The sequence below is a fragment of the Mauremys reevesii genome, linkage group 6 (genome assembly GCF_016161935.1).
Source record: "Mauremys reevesii isolate NIE-2019 linkage group 6, ASM1616193v1, whole genome shotgun sequence".
Classification (NCBI taxonomy): Eukaryota; Metazoa; Chordata; order Testudines; family Geoemydidae; genus Mauremys; species Mauremys reevesii.
This window is the reverse complement of record NC_052628.1, coordinates 13716199-13738649: the sequence shown is the minus strand read 5'-3', so window position 1 is coordinate 13738649 and position 22451 is coordinate 13716199. Positions and strand designations below refer to the sequence as shown.

At 43.0% G+C, this 22451-nt stretch overlaps 1 protein-coding gene across 1 annotated transcript in view; it reads left to right on the top strand.

Annotated features, from left to right (window-relative positions):
* Positions 1 to 22451, top strand: part of ZBTB7C (zinc finger and BTB domain containing 7C) — a 200270-nt gene that overhangs the window by 87965 nt on the left and 89854 nt on the right. The window lies entirely within an intron of this gene.

Sequence of the window (22451 nt, the reverse complement as noted above, 5' to 3'; positions counted from 1 at the left end):
GCCCTTCTGATGCTACAAAAGAGCTCACTCCAGTCAGGCCAGAGGGAGCCAGAGGAGAGGAAGTGTGTGTGAGGAACTGGGAGAAAGAGGCGTGCAAGAAGCTGAGAGTGAGTAGGCAGAGTGCTGGAGGACTGAGAAGTACAAGTGTTATCAGACGTCAGGAGGAAGGTCCGGTGGTGAGGACAAAGGAGGTGTTGGAAGGAGGCCGTGGGGAAGTAGCCCAGGGAGTTGTAGCTGTCGTGCAACTGTACCAGGAGGCACTCTAGACAGCTGCAGTCCACAGGGCCCTGGGCTGGAACCCGGAGTAGAGGTGGGCCCGGGTTCCCCCCAAACCTCTCATCTCTTGATCAAACACAGGAGGAATTGACCTGGACTGCGGCTTCTACCAGAGGGGAAGGTCTCTGAGCTGTTTCCTGACCCACAGGGTAAATCTGTGAGGCGAGCAAATCCATCAATAAGCACAGGACCCACCAAGGTAGAGGAGGAACTTTGTCACAATACACACAAGAAATCTCTATATCTGCGTGAGCATGGGTATGTCCGTCTCCCAGTCTAGTCTATCTTCTGATCCGACGTCCACTGATGTAAATGGCAAAGCTTCCATTGACTTCCATAGTGCAGGATCAAGCCCCATGTGTATACCTAATACATGCATTTTATTTAAAATGTAGCTAACTCATTAGCAGAACTGGCCAAATGTTTGTCATCAAAATAGTTTTTTAACCAAAAATGCTTCCAAACTAAAATGAAAATTTTCACCAAAAATTGGTCAAAATGGGATGGGAAGGGGGAAGTTGATCAAAAACAAAGGCTGATTTTTTTTCAGTTTTCAATAAAATATTTCAGTTCTTGATAACAAAAATTACTTTTTGAAAATCAAAACTTTTTACTAAAAATTGATTTTATTTTTTGTTATTGAAATTTTTTTTTTTAGAAATCTGACTTTCTTGTGGTTTTTGTTTTTTTGTTGATATTTTTGCCCATGCCCTATCGATGGAAAGCCATGTGTCAGGAATGGTTTGGAAACGTGGCTTTCATCTAGGCAGTCTGTGTAGGTTGTGCCCTTATTTATCTTGTGCTGATCCGACGACGGCAATGCACGCCTTGTGACCTCGAGGCTTGGTTATTGTAATTTCTTCTTCACTGGGTTATCACGGAGGCTGATCCACTGCTTAAGCTCATTCAGAATGCAGCCACTCATGGGTTTGAGGTCACTGTTCAGCCCATTATGCGTTCTTTACGCTGGCTGCCTATTAAGTAGCAGATTCGGTTAAAATTAGCCTCACTGGTTTATAAAGGTCTGAATGAGACTGGCTCCAGTTATATATGAGACCTCCTCCTTGAGCCTCCATCTGGCAGGTTTCTGCACTCACACACCACCTGGTATTTAGGGGATCCACCATTAGACCTGAAGTCAGAGGCAATCAAGCTTCTGCTCCAACAGGGAAGGTAGCAAGGAACTCCTGAAATTCAGCTCATTCCATCTCTCTCCACTTTTATAAAACACCTAAGAACTTTTTTTCCCCAGGGGAGTTTTTAAATTATGATTGCTGTTGCTGTTTTATTGTTTGGTTTTTTTGTTTTTTTTTTTAATTTAGCCACCTTGTTTGTAATTTGGTAATGTGCTTTTATTCATTAATGAGAAATTGTTTTATGCTTGTCATTCAGTTCCCGGAGTGCTTTTGTGGAGTGGATACTTCATAAATATATTATTTTAATTTTAATAATTATTATTTATTAAAATTCATTTTTTAAAATCCTGTGACAAATAATTGGCCTTTTTTGAGTAGCTTTGCTCTTTAGGTTTTGTTTGCTGAGGTTTGATTATTCCAGAAGAAATACAGACTTTGGGAGCTCCAGTCTCCATTTTGCTGCACAACGGAAGCTCCATTTCAAAATGGGAGGGGAATATTCCTCTTTTTCTTAACAAAATTATGAATTTTGATCAATTATGAAGAGTATTCATGTCCTGGTGTGAATGCTGGTAATTATCTTGCGGTTTTACACGCCCATGCTGATTTGTCTTGGTGGTGCAGGAGATGTAAATATCTCTATGCTGTTGCCTATTATAAGTGAGTTTTGGAAGATGGTTTCAGTCTCATAGTCCATGTGGGGAAATGCCATTTGAAAGGCTGTTAAAATACAATTGCTCACTGATTTACACACTCAAGGAAGTGCCCCTTTGCTAGGAGCTGTGTGCTGAATAAAAGCTTTTCAAGTGGTGCTTTTACTAAATAGATAATGGAATGACATTTTATTTTCTGCTTTAATCCATTATGTTAGTGTACAGAGGCATATCTATCTGATAGAGTGTAAGATACCAGAGCCAGAGAGTCAAACCACTTCCTTTTTTATTTCTCTGAAGCAAATTTTGTGTTTTGGACAGGCACCAGGCTCATGGCACGGGAAACTCAAATCTTCTGCAGCAGAATGGCGACCGCATGTGCAACTCTGAATAACAGTGCAATGGTGTTTCCCAGTTCTCATTTGGAGCGGTCACAGCTAGTGGTGAAAAAGCAGTTTGCACTGCATGGCCCATTCAGTCTGTGTTCTCTCTGCAGACACTGCCAATAAAGGGGCCAGTTGAAATCTCTCCACCATGGAACTGGGCTGAGAACTTCCTGCTTATGTCACAGGAGATGTAGAAGAGCCATCTGTTGGCGATACTGCTCTGTAGAGAAGAAGGGTGGTAGGGATTAAGATATGGGTATCTGGGTTCAGTTCCCATCTGTGCCTGAGCCTTCCAGTGTGATCTTGTATACGTCTCTTAAGCCCTGATCTAGCAAAGTGCTTAAAGTTAAGAGTGTATTTTAGTGCTTTGTTGGGTTGGCCCCTTAGCCTCTCCATACCTCAGTGCCCCACCTGTAAAATGGGGATACTTCTCAACTAGCTCACAGGGATGTTGCGAGAATAAATTCCTTCATGATTTTGCACTTCATGATTCCTTCATGATTTTGCACTGTTCAGTTACTATGGTAATGGGGCCATGCGAGCACAAAGGCCGATGCAAGTCAGCCATCACGAACCTCATTTGGATTTGAACTGGTGAGAAAAGGCTTCCCGTTGTATTTACCAATCCCCCGAGCCACTCGCTCTCCCACTTTTGTTCTGTAACAGCTGTTATTTTTTGCTCCAGGCAGTATCATCGTTGGTTGCTGTGAATTGCATATCACGCCGGGCACCTAGGACAAGTCATCAAGGCCATAAGTGTGATATATCTAGGCACTGGAGTTACATTTTTTCCCCCCAAGCGAGTTTGTATTGTAGGAGCAATGCTGTGCAGGTAGCTTCTAACCCACGGTAAGGTGGGCGGGCTCATTCTCTTGCCTTAGTGTTGCAGCTTTTCCGAGAAACACTAAACTGTGGAGAACAGAGAGAATGATCTTTTCTCACATGTCATTCAGGATCGCCTGTAATTGTTAGCTGGAGTGCCTGCTCAGAGGAGCCCAGAGAGCAGTTGGCTGCTGGGTTAGGAAAGAAACAAGAAACTTTGGGAACCAGAAAAGGGGCATTAATCCTATTGAGGCTCATCCTTACTAATTCTTTGTTTCTGTCAAACACCCAGCACTTAGCTGCTTTCTTGAATGAACCCAGTGTCTGTGCCTCCAAAAACAACTTGGTCCAGTGAAAAATAAGAGCTGCTACTGTCTCGTGTCTGGTCTGGAATGCTTTTTTCTTTAACTTGCATGTGTGACCCATCTGTACAGTAAAATACGCGCACACGCACACACACACACAATCCCTGCTAAGCAAAATTGTCCAAGGGTCTGATCCTGCAGCCCTTAGTGCTATTGAAGCCAGCTGGACTGGTCATGTGAGAAAAGGCTACTTAGTGTATAAGGTTTTCAGGATCGGGCCCAGCGAGCTGTACAGAGAGAGCTGATCAGAAGCCAAAGAGAATAGGAAAGTTTTAAGGAGAGATTTAAAGAGGGGAAGTGACTCAGTAGCTTGGAGGGAAGTGAAGAGGGAGGAAGGGAGGGTAAAGGAAGAGAATTCCAGATAGACGGGGTGGTGGGGATGGGTGGGCAGCATGAATGAAAGGGTGGCCCCTCCCTCAGCTGTAGGGAGCTGCTGGAAGGGGACAGACGGGCGGCCAGGACTGGAGGATCAGAGTGCGTGGGAAGTAGGGGAGGTGGCTGTGACATTGGGGAGGCTCCCCATAACAAACTTTTCATAGCATGGACCACATTTTAATAGGGAGATTGTCTTGCAGACCACCTCCCCTCCTGTTCACAATCACATAACATCTCCGGGCCAGCCCCAGCAATTGCTTGGATGGAAAAGCAGTATTAGGAAAGCACTTAATGTATTTTAGCTGTCTTCTAATGCAGTTAAGCAGCTGGAAATGAGGAGAGCTGGCACCATGTCAGTAACCAGCTCTGCAAGGACTGTCCGCAGATGAAGGGCAAGAAGAATAATTATTGGCCTGGAAAAACTCTTGCATGAAAAAAGACTGAAAAGATTGGGGTCATTTACCTTAGAAAGGAAACGAATAAGAGGGGACGTAAGTGTGTATAAAATAAAAAACGGTCTAGAGAAGGTAGGTCAGGAGCATCTGTTCTTCCTTTCTCATAACACAGAAAAGACAGCAAATTCAACACTCATAACAGAAAATACTTCTCCACTCAACATGTAATCAGACTGGGGAACTCACTGCCACAAGATGTCATTGAAGCCAAGAACTTAGTAAGATTCAAATAGGGATTGGCTGCTTATAAGCCAAACATCCAGAGTTGTTAATTATTGCAGAGAGAGTGAGTATTGGAAGGTGTATTAAACTCATACTTCAGCATTTAAACCGATCTCTAACGGTTAAGGATTAGGATCAGACCTTCATGGGGGCAGATAATGCCACATCCGCTGTGAGGTTTCTTGTGCCTTTCTCTGAAGCATGTGGTGCTGGCAAAGATGCCGGAGTAGGTGGACTAAGGGTCTGATATGGCAATTCCTATTTTTCCTCACTCTGCTAGCCGCCAGCTGGCTGCAGACCAGAATGTGAAAACCTCTGAAACAGAGAATTCTGAAACTAGGAGGGCAGTTTTGAAGTGGACTCTGGGATGGATAGGAAGCCAACAAAAAAAGAACAAGAGATAACTCCTGCACTGAGAGAGTAATCTGGCCAAAGCAGTTGGGACACCCTGAAGATTAGACAGAAGAAAATGTACAGCAGGAAGGCCATATAATGAGGAATTGTAGTAATCAAGGTGGAAGAAGATTAAAGCACAAGCAGAGTTGCAGCAGAGACAGGCTCAAGGGAAGGAGAAAGTCTGGCAGTGCTCCAGAGGTGATAATAGGCAGATTTACTGACCAAAGAGAGGTGGGAGACTAAAATAAAGTAATGTTGGAGGTCAAGAATGACTCCAAGTGTTTGGGCTTTGAAGCAAAGTTAAAATCTGCGCTAAAGACATAGGGCCGTGGGACATAAAATGTGATTTTTACTAAATACATAGATTAAAAAAAAAATCTAAAAATGTTACATTTGTTCCCGCAAAATCTGGAGCTGAGCTCTACCGCTGAGCTCTACCAGGCTGCACATTGGCAGGTCTGAGGGGAGTGTTTTTGGTTTAGAGATGACCCTGAACCAAAAACCTTTCATTTGGAGACCACTGAACTTTAGGACAGTTCTGATCCAGATCTGAATTGAGCAACTAGGTCTTAGCGGTATAATGGACCTGAACCGGAACCTGGAACCCATGATGTTCAGATCCAGATGTAAATGTTGTGACTGGGACTAGTTCCCATGGTTAGCAGAGAGGACACTTCAGGCCGTACCCCTGTGTATCTGGGGGATTGCTTGGGAGATTTTTTTCTTTCTCTTTTCCTGCGGCAGAAGAACAAACTGTTAAAGCTTGCCACAAGCAAGCACGAGGGACACTAGAGTTTATTGGGGCAAAGCTTCCTCCCTTTGCGGCAGTCCTACCAATGCCGTTCTCTCCCTGGCAAACAGTGTGCTGCCATCCTCGAACAGCACAAGTTCCCTGCTTTGAAGAAATGGACATGCCAGCTGCAAGGCAAAGAGATGCAGTTGGAACAAGGTGAGGTTGGGTGGGAGGCAGAAATCACTGATGGCCTGACGATACATGGGGGCTGTGGTCTCCATACATTTCTATTAGAATCACTAGGACCTGAAGATAAAGGTTGTTTTATTTTTATACTTTAAAGGGATTTACTTTCTCCAGTTTAAATTTAGATTTCTCTCCTCTTATTAGCAACCCTTTTTAGGAATAGATTATGCTAGAAAGAAAGGAGTTTAGGACACTAGTCTATGATTTAGGAGACCTGCATTCTAGTCCCTGCATTGCTACAGATTTCCTTTGTAACCTTGGTCAAGTCCCTTAGCCTCCCTAATGCTTTCCTACCTCACAGGCGTGTTGTGGGGATAAAATACATTGAGAGGTGCTTAGATACTGTGGTAATGAGACATGTATGTATCTTAGTTAGATTTGGTGGCCTTATCCCAAATGCCCTGAATTCAGCCTGTCAAGGCCTTGGATGGGGCAGCCTGCCCCTTAAACAGCCAGTCTTCCTCCCAGACTGGCTCCTCATATACCGCTCCTTTTCTTGTGGTTGTTAAAAAACCTCTCCCTCTCTCTGCATCCCAAGTGCAGCTGCAAAGGTTACAGAATGATAGAAGAAAGTAGCTCCCTTTAGTGAGACTCCTTAGGCTAATGTAATTTTGAAATAGCAAACTGATCCAGCACACTCATTTCCAATCGCTGCAGTTTAAAAAGGTGGATGGAGATTTGATCCAAATATAGCCTCTGCCTTCTGGGTGCTCATTTGTTGTGAAATTTTAGCCCCTTCTGGACCTTATCATTCAAAATCAAATCTGTGGTTCATAAAGCGCCGACAGCCTAGGATTTGATAGACCGTTGGCTGTCAAACTTGGTATTCTGCTTACAGAAGCTGACAACTCCTAATGTTTTAGAAGCAGCTGACACCCTCCTTCTCCTACTATTCCTATTGAATACGCCCTACCAGCAATGTGGAGTATAGGCGAAGAAAACGATTAGCTCACTCTCTGACCCGTGAGACTGGATCACCCTTACTTAATCTCCATAAGTAAAAATGTTATTGGTCATAAAATGATCCAGACTTTCGGAAAAATCTAAAATCCACAGTACTGATGAGTAGATGTTTGGTGAAGAAGTGTTTCCACCTATTTGGTTTATATTGACCGGTCATTAGTTTAATCGAGTGACCACTTACTCTTTTGTCATGGGTAACTGCAAGGGGCCACCACTATTCCCCTCGTAACTTTGAATGGCTCAGTGAAGTCCCCACTCAATTTTTCTCCCTACCTCATTTTTTGTCATCATCTTTTCATCGTGCAATTCTGGAAATCTTTATTTCCCTTCTCTAAACCTTTACACTCCTTGCAATCTCTTTCTGAAGATGAGACAGAACTGGATCCAGTGTTCCAGATGAGGGTGTGGCATGAGTGGCTGCAGTGTCATCTTAACCCTCCTTTAAATGGATTCTCTTTATATCAGTTTTCTTCAAAGCATTACTGGCTATTTACTGTTGATAATACTCAGCACGTACATGCAACTTCATGGGTTAAAAGCAATGTACAACGAGCTGTTAACTAATCAGTGACATCCCGTTCTCAAACCCTAATGACAGTAGCTGTGTAAGCTATCTAAGGTACTTTTACATAGCGCTCATCACTGTACTATCTTAGCTCCTCACAGTCTTTAACCGATTCATCCTTCCAACACCCCTGCGAGGTAGGGAATTGCTTTTACCACCATTTTGCAGAGAAGGAATAGAGGACATTTTGCAGAGAGGAACAGAGACTCAATGGGAGTTAGGTGCCTAAATACTTTTGAGCAGTAGTTCTCAACCACAGGTCTGGGCAGGACCAGTGTTAGACTTGCTGGGGCCCAAGGCAGAAAGCTGAAGTCCCACTGCATGGGGCCGAAGCCTGGGGCCCTGAGCAACTTAGCTTCATGGTGCCCTCTGCACGGGGCTGGGCAATTGCCCTTCTTGCTACCCCTTAATGCCGGCCCTGGCTTTTATGTGCAGAAAACCAGTTATTGTGGCACAGGTGGGCCGTGGAGTTTTCATAGCATGTTTGGGGGCCTCAGAAAGAAAAAGGTTGAGAGCCCCGGCCTTTGAGGATCTGGGTCTAAGTGACTTGAACAAGGTCTCACAAGAAGTCTGTAGCAGAGCAGGGAACTGGTCCCAGGTCTCCACAGTCCCATGGAAGCTCACTGACCACTGAGAAATCCTTCCTCCTTGTTTCACAAATGGAAAAACTGAAGTGCACAGAGATTAAGGGACTTGCTCATGGTCACACAGTGAGCAAGGGGCCTAGTCAGAAATAGAATCTAAGTTGAGTCCTCTGTTGCATCTACTAGACTATGCTGCTTCCCTGTATGACGTATGAGACTTTCTTCAGCAGTTCCATCATAATAATACTTTGCCTGTATAGCTTTTTCCATCCAAGGGCCTCAATGCACTTTACAAACATAATGAACTTAACCTCCAAACATACCTCTGAGGTAGTAGATAAGTGTTATTTCAGTTTGAAGGATGGAGGCAGGGAAGCTGAGGCACAAAGGAGTAGGTGATTTGCCCAAGGCCACATTATATTGGTGATATCACCCAGATGTCCTCACGTCCTCTCTGCCTTACCCACTGGACCTTCCTTCCTCTCTCTATGGTAAAGGCAGATTTGCAGCATTTTCCTGCCACCAAGCTCCTTTTTGTAAAGCTCAAGACAATAACAAGAGATCTGTGTCATTATAGTGGAATTGGTGCGAAAAGCTCTGTGAACGTTTGTCTGAATCCCGTGGGACAGGAAGTTTGAAAGAATCATCCCTCCAACAGATTGGCTGGATTGATAGAGCCAAACTACTGCAGTGGTTATAGTGATGGAGGATGCTGAAGATCTGCTCTATCGCAAGCTGAATCTGGAATCCTGTCAAAACAGGGAGAAGCCCAGATCAGTTATGTGTTCTGTAAAGTAATTAAATACATCAAAGAGATATACCCTATTCCTCTCTCTAATGACCAGGCATTAGAATTGACTCCTGTGGTTTGTAAGATCTTGACCCGAAGACATCTTGTAACAGTGGGGAATGGATGCGAAATGTAGCAATGACGTGCATCTATAATGCATCTGGTTGTCCTCTAGTTTCTCTTCTTGCCATTGCTAGGTCCATTAGCTCATAAGTGGGGAAGTTTTTGAATAAGTTAGTTTAGAGCAGCAGGGCTGGGATGATAAGAGACGGCATATGTACAGCGTGATACTGTTACCTTCTGCCGCGTATGCCAGTAAAGGAATGGGGGCTGCTGCTTCTTTGAATAGAAATGGTAAATTGGGAATTTAAAAATCAAATTAGCGCAAAGAGGAGCTCAGTAAATTGTTGGGGCTATAGACAAGCGCAGGAGTGAAATGGATTCATTAAAATACAAATTATTTAAGAGACCAACCTGGAATGCTATTATGCAGCGTGTCAGTGACTCATTTTCATTTCACTGAGACTCGGCTACCGTTTGCCTGCACATGATGAATGAGCACTTTTTACTTCTTTTTTTGAAATGTGGCACAATATATGCCGTTAGAGCCATAGTGTCTTTTACCCTGTTAAAATCAGGCCCTCGAGGAGCAATCAGAGTGAAATCTTCAGGGAGCACCTCATATGGACTACAAAGTTAAGCATAGTGAAGAAGTAACTGCAGTCTAGCTACCCCGGCCTGTTTGGTCCTCAGCTGTAGTGTTCCTCACTACTATGCACTATGTTCCCACACAGCTTTAAAGCAGTGCAGCTCTGCTTCCTCTCACCACACTCTGGCTTCGCCTATTTGGGATTTAGCTGGAGTGAGGCTTACGCTTTGTGGGCCAGATTCTGCGCTCAGTGACAACCGCGTAAATCTAGCCATCCACAGAAGTCAATGGATTTACCTCAGAATTAGACCCTGCTTAAGCATGCGCCTAACCTTAGTCACATAAAACCAATGGCACCACTCCTGTGCTTAAAGTAAGGCATCTGCTTAAGTACCTAAAATATGCCTTAGTCAAACACAGGTTATTGGGCTCAGTATCGGAGTAACCTGATGATGTTCTGTGACCTGTGCCATGCAGGAGGTCAGACCACATGATTTAATGGTCCTGACTGGCCTTAGTCTATGAATCTACTGTGCTGAATTGGGGGCTTACACAGCAGCTTCTGGTTGTAATATAAATCCAGTACTCTTTGAGCCTGATCCTCCAGTCAGTGGGTGTGTTGCCTGAGTAAGAACTGTACGATAAGGAGCCCTTGTCTTCTGCAGATATTTTCGTCTCCTCTATATAGTTTGCTCTGGTTCTGTAGTTCATTCTTGCCCAGAACAGAGATGAAAATGTTCTGTCTCCTAAAGTGTTAATTGCAGCTGAATAAAGTTGTAGCTGACTCCCCTGTAACAAGGCTCGGTTAGGAGATTGGAGCTTTAGCTGTGTGAAAATGTGTAGGAGAGGCTAAGAAAAACATTCCGGCCTAAGCAGAGAGATTGGGGTGGGGGTGCGGAGCGGGAGGGCAGAAGAAGAGAGTTGAGGTAATATCTTTTTTAGAGAGACAGAGTGTTTGCGGTTACATCGCATTCCTAAATCTGCCTTCTCGTGAATTAGGCTATGGGTCTGGCAGAGAAAGAAGAGGTGGGGTGAGCCAGTCCAAACCGGCCTGGCAGCAAAAGGGGCGTTTTCTTGGCATGGCTTTCACCAAGCGTCCTGGCACTGAGAACCCTCTGAGAACCTCATACAAAGCTCAAGCATTTAAAGGGACACCATAAGGTTAATGTCAGCCAAAAATCTGAAAAGAAAAAAAATCTTGAAAATCATTAAAAATGTTAACATGTATTTAAATAGCAAGGGCAACCACTTTTTAAATTGGTTTCGATTTGCAGTGTTTGCAAACAATCCTGCATTGTGCTCGTATATGAGAACCAGAAAGATGGGATTCAAAAGGGGAAACTGACTAGTTTATTTTCCTTGGCCAAGCTGAGAGAAATGCACAGTTGGATTTTTAACCTGATTTTTAATGTCAAGAATATTTAAGAAGCAGAGAATTTTTCACCAGTACATCTCAAAAGGCTAGATTTTTGCCACCATAACACATGCTGAGTAGAACCTTCCTTACTCCATAACTCATCCCGTTGGCACCCAAGAATTCGTGAAATTAGGTATTATTCAGCTTGAGTGTGGATATTGTAGTGCCGCCCAATGTGCTTCATAGCAGCTGGAAAGCATGATCACCCTCACTTTGTGGGTGGGGAAATGGAGACAGAGGGGTTAAGGCCAAAATTTTCAAAAGTGGCCACTGATTTTTCAGGTGCCTCCATTTTGGGGGCTTTCAATCTTGGGGACATCCAAACCAAGAGACAACCAACATCAGCAGCCACTTTGGAAGATGTGTGTCTCTGTGACTTGCTCAAGGCCAGACAGAGTTTAGGGACAGGGTGATGAAACATGTCTGGCAGAAGAAAGTCAGCGTGACTTCTTTTCTCTGAGAATGAGATGGGGTTTCTGTAATGTCCTGGCATTAGATAAGACTTTGATTTAATGCCTTATCTCCTGAATTCACCGTCAGCACTAACAATACGTTCCAATGCTGTGCTCCAGTGTGGAGGATGGATGGGGCCTCTTTGGGTTAAACATCTGGGCGTTGAATGGCTGACCGCGCTTTGTCCCTGAAGCAAAAAGCCCTCCAAGGAGCCCTTGAGCAAGATTTTGAAGGGAGAGTTTTCATTGTTTAGTAGCAAAGTCACATGTAAATGCAAGGTAAGGAGAGTGTGATGCTATTAGCCAGAGTTCATATCCAGAGCATCAGAAAGTTGCTTAGAGCCCTTGTTGAACTCGTAATGCTCGAGGACACCTCTCAGAGAGCACATACAACTCTGAACAGCCCTTTAAAAATTCCAGTGCATGAAAAATGCATTTGAGGCCAACTTCATCCCTGATGTAACTTCATTGGCTTCAGTGGATGAACTGGAATGATGAATGAACATAGGCATAATTAATGTTTTGCATTTCTGCCGAGCTTTTCTTTAAGGCCTTTGCTAGCATCAACTAATTAAGTGACACAGCCTGAGCTGGGCAAACCCTGCAGGGTTCCGTTTGTGAACCAAACCTACAAGTCACCGTACAAGGGTTGCAAGTGACTCCATCCCTATCCTCCGTCCTCCATGACAACATCCCATCAACCTTTCTCCTCCCCTCTGGCACATACTAGCTCTGGGGCACCTGGCATTGGCCACAGTTGGAAGACAGGATATTGGGCTAGATGGACCTTTGGTCTGACCTAATATGGCCGTTCTTATGTTCTTGGCACCAATCTCCCTTCCAAGAGCCTGGGCACAGTATCCCTCTTATTAAATGGAGGGGGTGCCATCTGGCTGCCTTCTGACTTTGCGGTGGGAGGATTCACAGCCGGGGCCACTGTCTGTGTGCACACACACATGCACACACGCACTCCAAGGGTCCTCTGGTAACATGAACATGTCTGACACCTCCTAGATAAAATCCTCCATCTCCCACTGCAGCAGCGCTGAGCAACCGGGGCAGGTAGTATCCCATGAGGTCTATTGATGTAGCTGAGGAACCATCAGGAGTTGAGAAAAGAAGACTGTGTATGTGTTGGGGGGTGTGGATTAAGTCTTCAGATATGTAAAAGATTGTCATAAAGAGGGCAGAGATCAATTGTTTTCCATGTCCACCGAGTATAGGACAAGAATCAGCTTAGCTTGCACCAAGGGAGATTTAAGTTAGCTATTAGGAGAAGCTTTCTAACTATACAGATAGTTAAGCACTGGAACAGGTTATCAAGTGAGGTTGTGAAATCCTCACCATTGGAAGTTTGAAGAACAGGCTACACAAACACCTATCCAGAGTGGTCTTGGCTAAAGCTACATCTACACTACAAGCTAGGGCTGTGATTCACTTGCCTGTGTACACGTACTCGGGCTAGCTCTCATCAAGCTAGCATGAGTAAAACTACCAGTGTAGCCACAGTAGCACAGGCAGGTGTATGCCCAGGTAGCCTTTCCTTTGCTTGATGGGTTGGGATTTTGTGGCTACAGGAGGTTGGGGGTGAGGGAATTTGGTCCACGGGAGCAGAAAGCAGGATGGAGCCCTCTATTCTCACGGTTAAAGAAAAAGGAATCTCAAGAACTATTTGAAATCTTCGCTGAAATACCCTATCTGCCGAGCTCAATCTAATGGCCTGTGTATTGTCACTCTGTGTAGGAGAGATTTTTGGGATGTGGGGAAAGTCCCCAAGCAAGTGGAACATGTGGCAGCAGCAAACACATTGTGCCGCCCTCTTCAGAGCCTGCGCACCGTTGGTCTAGCATTGTACATCGGTGCTGTAGCTCCTAGAGCAGAGCCTCGTGCTGATGGTTTAGGGTTCAAACCCTGCCGTCAGTCCATGTGGGGTTGTTTATATTTAGATCCCTGCCAACCTCCTGCTGCAGAAAGGGAGCCCGGTAGCTTGTTCCTTTCCACCCTAATGCTTGGCTTCTGGTTTCAAGGCTGTCTTTGCAAGGAAAAAGGTCTAGGGACTTACTCTTTAGAAAACTAAGCTTCTCCTTCCCTTTAGGGGGTTCATGGGCCCCAAAAGCCAGCTCTGGGCACAATATAAATAACAAATAATAATCAAATTATTATGACATGTCATTCAGAGAGCTGGGAAGTGAATGTAAAGTCGAGAGCCTGCAGGAACTCAGCGGGATTTCTCTAGGAGGCGACTTGAACTTTTAATTGCATTTTGACTTTCCAGCTTGCTTCCCTTTAATCACCACTGTGCAGTTGAGTGGCTCCCACCCATCCTGGGAAGGTGAAACTGGAGCAAGACTGGAGACAGAGTGTGAACGAAGCCATACAAAGGGCTGCCAGGGTTGGTTGCCCAGTGTTTAGACTGCGCTTATAAATTATGACCTCTGTGAGCACCAAATCTGAACAATGCCTTAAATGAGATGGGACATGCACAGCCCATAGGAAACAATATTGTATGAGCCAGTCTACACCCAGGGACAAAGATAAAATAAATGATCCGTGTTTATACTGTAAATAGAGCACACTTCATGCACGCTGTGCTAATATGACACATCCAAACAGTATTCCCACATTTCCATCCATTGTCAAACCATGCTGGGAGGAAGTTTAAGGCTTATAGTAATTTTGTTAGAAACTCTTCATAATGCATTACAGTAAAATGAAGGTCTGGAACACATGCCCTATAGTGAGAGAGTAAAAGAGCTCAAACTATTTCATTTACCTAAGAGAAGGTTAAGAGGTGACTTGATCGTGGTCTCCAAGAACCTACATGGAGAAGAGATCTAGCAGGAAAAGGCAAAATGAGATACTGTGGTTGGAAACTGCAGCTAGACAAATTCAGACTAGAAATAAGATGCAAATGTTTACGAGTGAGGGTCATTAACCATTAGAGCAACTTATCATTCTCCATCATCTGAAGACTTTAAACCTAGACTGGATTATTATTATTAATTGTATTATTGTAGCACCAAGGAGCCCCAGTGACAGATCAGGACCCCACTGTGCTAAACACTGTACAGACACAGGACAGGAGGATTATATGTTTCTAAATGCGATGCTCTAGTTCAAACAGAAGTTGTGAGCTTGATGCAGAAATTACTGGGTGAGGTTCTTTGGCCTGTGTTATGCAGGAGGTCAAATTAGATGATCATTATAGTCCCTTCTGACCTTAAAATCTGCGTATCCATGAATAAAATAACCCTTTGTTTTGTATAGAAGATTTCCTGCAAACTGGCTCCCAAAGCACTGCGTAGAGTTAACTAATAATACAAGTTAAAGAGTTAAAGACTGAATAACAGAGGGATATTAAGAGCTACGGACAAGGGAGGAAAAATATTTTCAGATGACATTTGAAAAGATGTGGAGAGTTTTTGAGGCAAAGGAGGGCAAACATTGCAGAGGAGAATGCACTTGCGCCAACAGAAGGAAGATTGTGGCTAGCTGGTATACCGAATATTGTTAGGCTTAGAAGGATTAGATTTTTATCGGTAATTTATTGGTAAATATTGATTTCACTGTGCACACACGAACCAACAAAAAAAAATCCATTGATGATGTTAATGAATTTTACAGATAGGCACAGTAAGAAAAATACTGCTTGAGAACTTATTAGAATTCATTACGGATATTTGCTTTGTATACTTTGACATGTAATGTGGATAATTTGTGTTTCAATGGTTATAAAGTTTTAACTTTTTGAATCTCTGAATGGCATCTACTGTCATTAAATAACTATTGTCTGGCCCCCTATTTTCTGAGTCCCTCACATGTGTGAAAATAAAAATTGATTAAAAAAATGTAAAATGCTTAAAACCAATAATTTGTTGCAACTGTGAACATTTAGATTGATAACAAATAAAAAAGCTTAAAAATAAGCATTGTTATTAGCCATTGAAATGATGAAAGAATAGAAACAGGACAGCTATTCCTGTTATATAATGCTGTTGGAAGACGAGGAGATGAAAGTCTGGATCTTTCCAAGGGAAAAAGAAATGACCCAAGATGTCAGTTTCAACTGAAAGAACGTACAAGTTCAACATTTTCATTTTTCACATTGTATGTTGTAGCCGTTTTCTGGGCAGCTGGGCAGTGTCGGGGAACAGATAATGAATCTGCAGAAATGCAGTTATTTGTATAGCTGAGCCCATTAGAGCTAAGATTCTGTCAACTTTTCCATATGAAAGGACATTTTTCACAGGGTTGCGGCTGGGACATAAATAGTTTCATTTCAGACTGAAACAGTCAGTAAGTTCTCAGCCTGTGAGCACTTTTTAAACATGATATTGGGAAGGAAATCAGGTCTATCACATTCTTAATGTGGGAGAAGCAAAATGACATGTTTGCCTCTAGCCATTAACATGAAATTCTGCAGGCATCTATGGCCTAATCCAAAACCCCTGGAAGTCAGGGGGAGTCCTTCCATTTATTCCAGTGAGTTTGGATCAGGTCCTTATTCCATAATAGGGAATAGCTGCTTGTGTACTGAGTCACGGTCTAGGCCTGGGCATAGGAGTAGTAGCTAGGGACTCCTGAGTTCTGATTTGAGCTCTGATACCGAGTCCCCTCTGTAGCTTTGGGGAAGTCACTGGATTGTCCTTGAGTCCTTGCCTGGAGAGGGTGCAGTGGGGAGACGAGCAAAGAGCTGGTCTCTCGCCTTGGGCAAGGGTCAGAGACAATTGGCTGTTGTCTGCACTCAGGGGAGTTGTGATTCATGAGGTGTATGCCATATTCCAAAGCTGCACATAACAGTTCACTGGGAAGAGGAGGGCTCAGGGGCCATGACAGAAGCTACAGTATGATCTAGTCCATTGGCAGGAAGGAAGGTCGTTTGGTTAAGGCACTAGCCGTGGGATTCAGGAGATTGGAGTTCAGTTCATGGCACCACTACAGGTTTACTAATCTAACTGATCACCAGATGTGGGGCTGGGAAGGGATTTCCCCCCCAGGTCAGATTGACAGTGACCTGAGGTGGGGGGTTCACCTTCCTCTGCAGCTGCAATCCCCATCTGTAAATCGGGGTAGTAATACACTCTTTCTCCTACCCGTGGTTGGTCCAGTCCATTTAGAGCATGAACACTTTGCCAGGGACAATGTCTGACTATGGGTCTGAACAGTGCCTGTCACAAAGGCACCCACATTATCCTGGCTCCGTATAAACACAAATGGAAGTGGACTTCCTGCCTCTGACCCTCTAAAAAAGAAGAGTACTTTAAGCTTTAAAAACAAGCCGAAAGAACTGGCTGCTGCCTAAGGAATTTATACTCTAGCCGAGTAATCAAGCAATATATCCAGTATTTATATATGTATTCATTTAAGCAGCCATAGATGCATTCATTTGATTTATATGGCGTATCGGTGGGAGCAACAGTTGTGGCCACTCTTCTCTCAGACACAGCCCTCACGCTATTTGTTATCCAGATGCTTTCTGGGCTCTGGCTGCAATTGAGCACAATGAAATGAGCGCAATCTTCAGTGCAGGGATTCACTATTGTTTCATACCTGCTTGGTGGTTGGTGGAGACAGGGAAAGGGTGAAGCTTAAGGATGAATTTAATTTATAGTACTCAGACTTCGTGACTTATCAAAGCCCAGAGCTCCTCATGCTGCCACACTGGGCATCCTTAGGTGTACAGCACACAGTTTGACCGCGGAATAATGAAAATGCATCAGTGCCCTTGTAAACGGGGATGCGCCAGTCTCAGGCAGTACAGAAGTTCCCTTTGGATAAGCACTCTGACCCTGTTTCAGGAAAGCACTTAAGCTCATATTTAACTTTCAGCACATGTTTAAGTCCTTTCCTGAAGCAGGGTCTCAAGCTTTTGAAAGCTTATCAGACCTTTGCACGAGTTGAGTCTGCAGAATTCCCTCTCTCTAATGGCCTCATCCGGCCCCCATCACCGAAGTAGCTGAGCACCTCACAATATCCTCACAGCACCTGTGAGGCAGGGCCAGAGCTATTAACCCCATTTTACAGATAGGGAAATGAGGCACAGAGAACGTTGTTACTTGTCCAAGATCCCATAGGAAGCCTGTGGCACACCAGGAAATGGAGCCCAGGTCTTGCAAGTCCTAGCCTAGTTCCCTGGCCTCTGACTATGCTTCCTCTCAAATTGGAAGGTCAGTCTCACCAGAAAATGTCTACTGCTTTTCCTGCGTTCAGTTAGCCTAGAAATCGGGAAGGTGGGGAAAGTTATCGAAACATTTTCCAAGCAACGGTAAAGGTTTAATTCAAAGTTTGGGCAGAGGTTCTGCTCAGGTATTATTTCACCAGCCTGCCTTTAAACCTACCTGATACTTAAGTGATGTGTCTCATTCCTCATGCGAGATGTCTCCATGCTAGACAGAGGTGTGGGCTGTGATCCTGTTATCCCTTACAAACTAAGCAGAGTTGAGCTAGCTCAGTACTGTGATTGTACTAGGAGCGCTGTCATTTGTATAATGTGCACTAAAGGCCTGACCTCTTGTGATCACTGAAGAACCCATGACACCATTTTAGTAAGAGTAAAGGAGTTCACCCCAGAAACCTGAGTAGATTCCTGTTTCGATGATATTCTGCCTAGCCAACATTTTCTCTCAAGTTTTACTTGGCTAGACCATTCTTCTTCACTCAGTCTTAAACAGATCCAATGTGTTGCTTTTCACTGCTGAACAGCTGGTGTGCTTCAGCCCAGAGGTGGCTGCATTTAGGTGATTGTCGAACTGTTTCCCTCTATAGAGTTTATACTGTGTATTAATTTGAGGCAGATACTCAGGTAATGTAAATTACTGTAGTTCCAGTGAAGACAGTGGGGTTTTATTGATTTACACCTGAGATTCTGGCATTCCCCTTTGGGATCCCTTAGGATAAATCTGGCTTACAACTATTACAATTTTGAATAATATACCCTGTAAAATCTTTTGAACTCCATCTAGATTATTTGAATAAGGATTTAATTGCCTTAATAAGGATTTTTGCTGGTTTGTTATAGTCCTGGGTTTTTGGTTGAGAATGTTTTGGCAGCAGGGAACTCATGTTTTGACTTAGATTCTGCATATAAACGTAATATGGATGCCACAGAGAGTAATCTTCCATGACTCAGAATAGATAGCTTCTAATTCTGGCACTAGCTGGAAATGGCTCCTGTCTCTGAAAAAACATATGGTTATTAGAAATTAAATTTGTCCTTAAGACTCATCCCTTCCCCAATGCCCACAAGAAAGGAGCAAATAATAATGATTTTTATTAAAATAAAAGATAAAAATCAGCTACTGTCAATTGAATTGCCAGCATATGGACATCCTTAAACTACGTAACTGTATGATCACTCTGTTATAGGCTTTGTCCATTCTCTCCCTGACATCGCCTCCCTCCTGTTGTTTTCTTTCACTTGTTGCGTCAGATCTAAAATTAAGCCAAGCTCCTTCAAACACTTGTGCATCTGCTTGACTTTATTACCGTGAGCAGTCCCACTGAAATTAGTGGGACTGCTCGTAGTAGTAAAGTTGAGTATATGCATAAAGTGTTCACAGATCAGGGACTTAGAGTGTAAACATTTTGGGGAAGCAACAAAGAATCCTGTGGCACCTTATAGACTAACAGACGTTTTGCAGCATGAGCTTTCGTGGGTGAATACCCACTTCTTATATTTTCATTTCGGTAACAGTTTCAATAGCATTTTTTATTTAAAAAAAAGACGTCACCAAAAATTTGTGACAAAATGAAATTAAAAAAAAAAAAGCCTTTTTTGGACAAATTACATTTTTCTTTGAAAAATTTCAACCAGGTGTGGAAGAGTGTTACTTTCAACATTGAAAGCATTACTTTCTTTCTGCAAGTAACACTTTCAATACTTTGTTACTGTTTTCCAACTGGCAAAAGTTGGAGAATATTCAGGAAATGGGGAAAACCCCTCGATTGTGAAAAAAAAATTGCAACAAAAATTAAAAAAATCAGCTTTTCCCCTTGAAATGTTTTGTTTTGAAAAATTTGGGAAAACAAAATGTTTCTTTATTCAACAAATAATTTCCAAAAACAAATTTCACAAAAGAACACCAACAAAATTGTGGAAAACCAAAAATTTCAGAAAGCAATTTTTTTTGTTTTTCCCCCGAATTTTTTTTTTTAATTCCAGAAAACAAAAAATGTTGAAAAAAGAATTTCCACAAAAAAAAATTTTTTTTTGGCAAAGCCCTATTTTCCAATTAAATAAAACTTCATTACAAAATTTTCAGTCAACTCTAATCTGACATGCAGGGGAGTGCAAATAAATTTAAACTCTAGGACTTCATAGGACTGCATTGATGTTACTGAGAATTTCAGCCTTTTATATTACCTCTCTAGTTTTAGTAGACTATATTAGTTTTCTAAGTGTTGTTTCTGATACCAATGAACTACCTGTAGATAGGATCTGCACTTTTTTTTCCTTCTGCTACTGTATCTCATGCCATGTTAGAAGTATTTTAGTCTCTTGTAAAAGTCCTTTATAGATTGGAAGACCAGTTCATCCTGACTAGGCCTGATTGCAAAAACAAGAAATCAATTTCATGAAAAAATTCAAAGTTGTTTCCATTTTTCAGGGTTCAAAATTGACCCATTTTCTATTTTACATGATGTTTTTTGCAATATCTTTTATCATAATCATTTTTGAGGTTGTTCATTTACCAAAAACCCTGTTTTCAGTAAGAAAACATGGGTTTCTGCAAATGAAAAAATTTGGAAATGATTTTGATAAAAATGTTGGTAAAAAATTCATAAAATAGCAATTAAACTATAATGGAAGATGTCTTGAAAAACAGAAAATTACAGTAAAGAAAGTAATTTTTTTATTAACAGGTCAGAAGAAAAGGCCATTTTTTCACAAAAAAATCCTTTTGTGCAAAAAACTTTAACCAACTCTAATTTGGAGCATACCTACTCTGGCCCACCCACTCTGACTCCTCCCCTCCAACTCCCATTGCTCACTTTTGTCTAGCAAATGACCCTCAGTCCAGCCTTCTTTGGCCACTGCTGCCAGTACTAAGAGAAAGGTGAGAAGGTCTCCTCTTCATTCTGCTTTTGTCTGTCCAAAGAAGAACTGACAACACTGTGCACAGAAGGGCTCACATTCTCTCTGCTCATGTAACTTTATTGGGACTATGCCAAGAGGGAAATTGGTTCAGTGAGTTTGATCCTGCATTGTTTGCACACCCCACACTCCCATTAGAAATCAGTGGGGGCGTGGGGTGTGCGAGGGAGTGTTGTGTTGGGTTTGGTGTGCAGTTGCTGGGTGGTGGTGATGGCCTGTGATACAGGGGAGGTCAGACTAGATGATCCGGTGGTCCCTTCTGGCCTTAAACTCTAAGCTCTTTGACTCCGCAGGAAAAGCAGTGATTGGCAATTTCTGTTCCTCTCCATTGCAGGATCAGGCTGGCATTTACTGGATAATGCCCAAGTTTTGCTTTTGCCTTATCTGGGGCCAGGCGGATTGCTAGCACTGACTTCACTTATTAATTTACCCCGACACTCCCTAGAAACCTGGTAGTCAGAGAAATTGCAGATAGTAGTTTGGGTGTGGGGATGGAAGCCGGCTCATTTTTTGTCTAAGTACAGAGGGCGTACAGTAAGTGTTTCAAAAGTCAAATTGTTCTAAGCAACGACCTCCTCAAATCAATGCCTTGAAAGCACTGTGTTGCCATCTGAGTTTTTGACCCTTGGTTTATGTTAGAAGACTCACCCTGTACGAAATTTTTAATTAGACTAAAGCTGTGATTTGGATTTTTTTTAATGTAATGTTATAGTGTAAGCCAGCAATCCAAAGCATGGAATGTGTATATTGGTGCTCCTCTGTTTTAAAAATATCTTCATAATACCTTAGGACAGACAGAAAAAAGTTAGATTATCTATGTCTGTAGTATAGCTCAGTGGTTTGAGCATTGGCCTGCTAAATTTCAAGGATCAGAGTATAAAGGAGACAGGTACCTCTGTAGATGGCAAGGGTGCTGTCCTGAAAAGCCTGGCTCAGGTGAGCAGCAAGGAGTTCTGCTCTAGCCACCAGAGGCAATGTGGGCTAGGGGCTAAGGCCCTGGATTGGGAGTCAGGAGATAAGGGTTTTATTCCTGCCACTGCCGCTGATCTCTTGTGTGCCTTTGTGCAAGCTGCTTTACCTTTGCTTTCCTCCCCAGTTCTTTGTCTTGTCTTGTTTATTTAGACTGTAAGCCGTCCAGTGCAGCCCTGTCTCTTGTTACGTATTTATACAGGGCCTGGAACAGTGGGGGCTGGTCTCAGATGAGGCCTCTAGGTGCTACTGTGATACCGTGTTTTGCGTTTAGTGTGCGGTAGTTAGTGGCCTATGATATACAGGAGGTCAGACCAGGTGGTCCCTCCTAGCCTGAAATCCTATGACTCTGTGACACAAATAAATAACAATAATGGGCCGGGTTCTCCTCTCATACTGGTGTAACTCAAGAGTGATTCTAGTGAGATGGAAGTCAGACCCATGGGTAGGATTGCCAACATTGTATTTCAAAATAATGCACTGTTTTCTTAGCACCCCTGCCTCACCCCTCCTCACAATATTATTATTACCATTATTATTATTATCATCATAATTATTATTGCAGTTGATAATAAAATATAATAATCAGTGCTCACCTACATTTGCCTGGGGTATTTATTGCTGCTTTTTGCAGCACTCAGCAACTCCTGATCTTGTTGTGCAGAGACGAAAAAAATAAGGGCCGTCCCATGGGCCTTCTCACATAAATCGACCTCACCTGAGCAAAACGATGCTGGATTGGCCCCGATGCAGCACAGTCCTCTGCATGAATGCATATTATTCTGAGGTGGCTTTTGAACCCTGGACACAAATGTGGATTTCTGATTGTCTGTCGGTGATGTCATTCCTTTATTAATAGTGCCTGGAAATGCATGTGCCTAATTGTTCTCTCTCTCTGTCTCT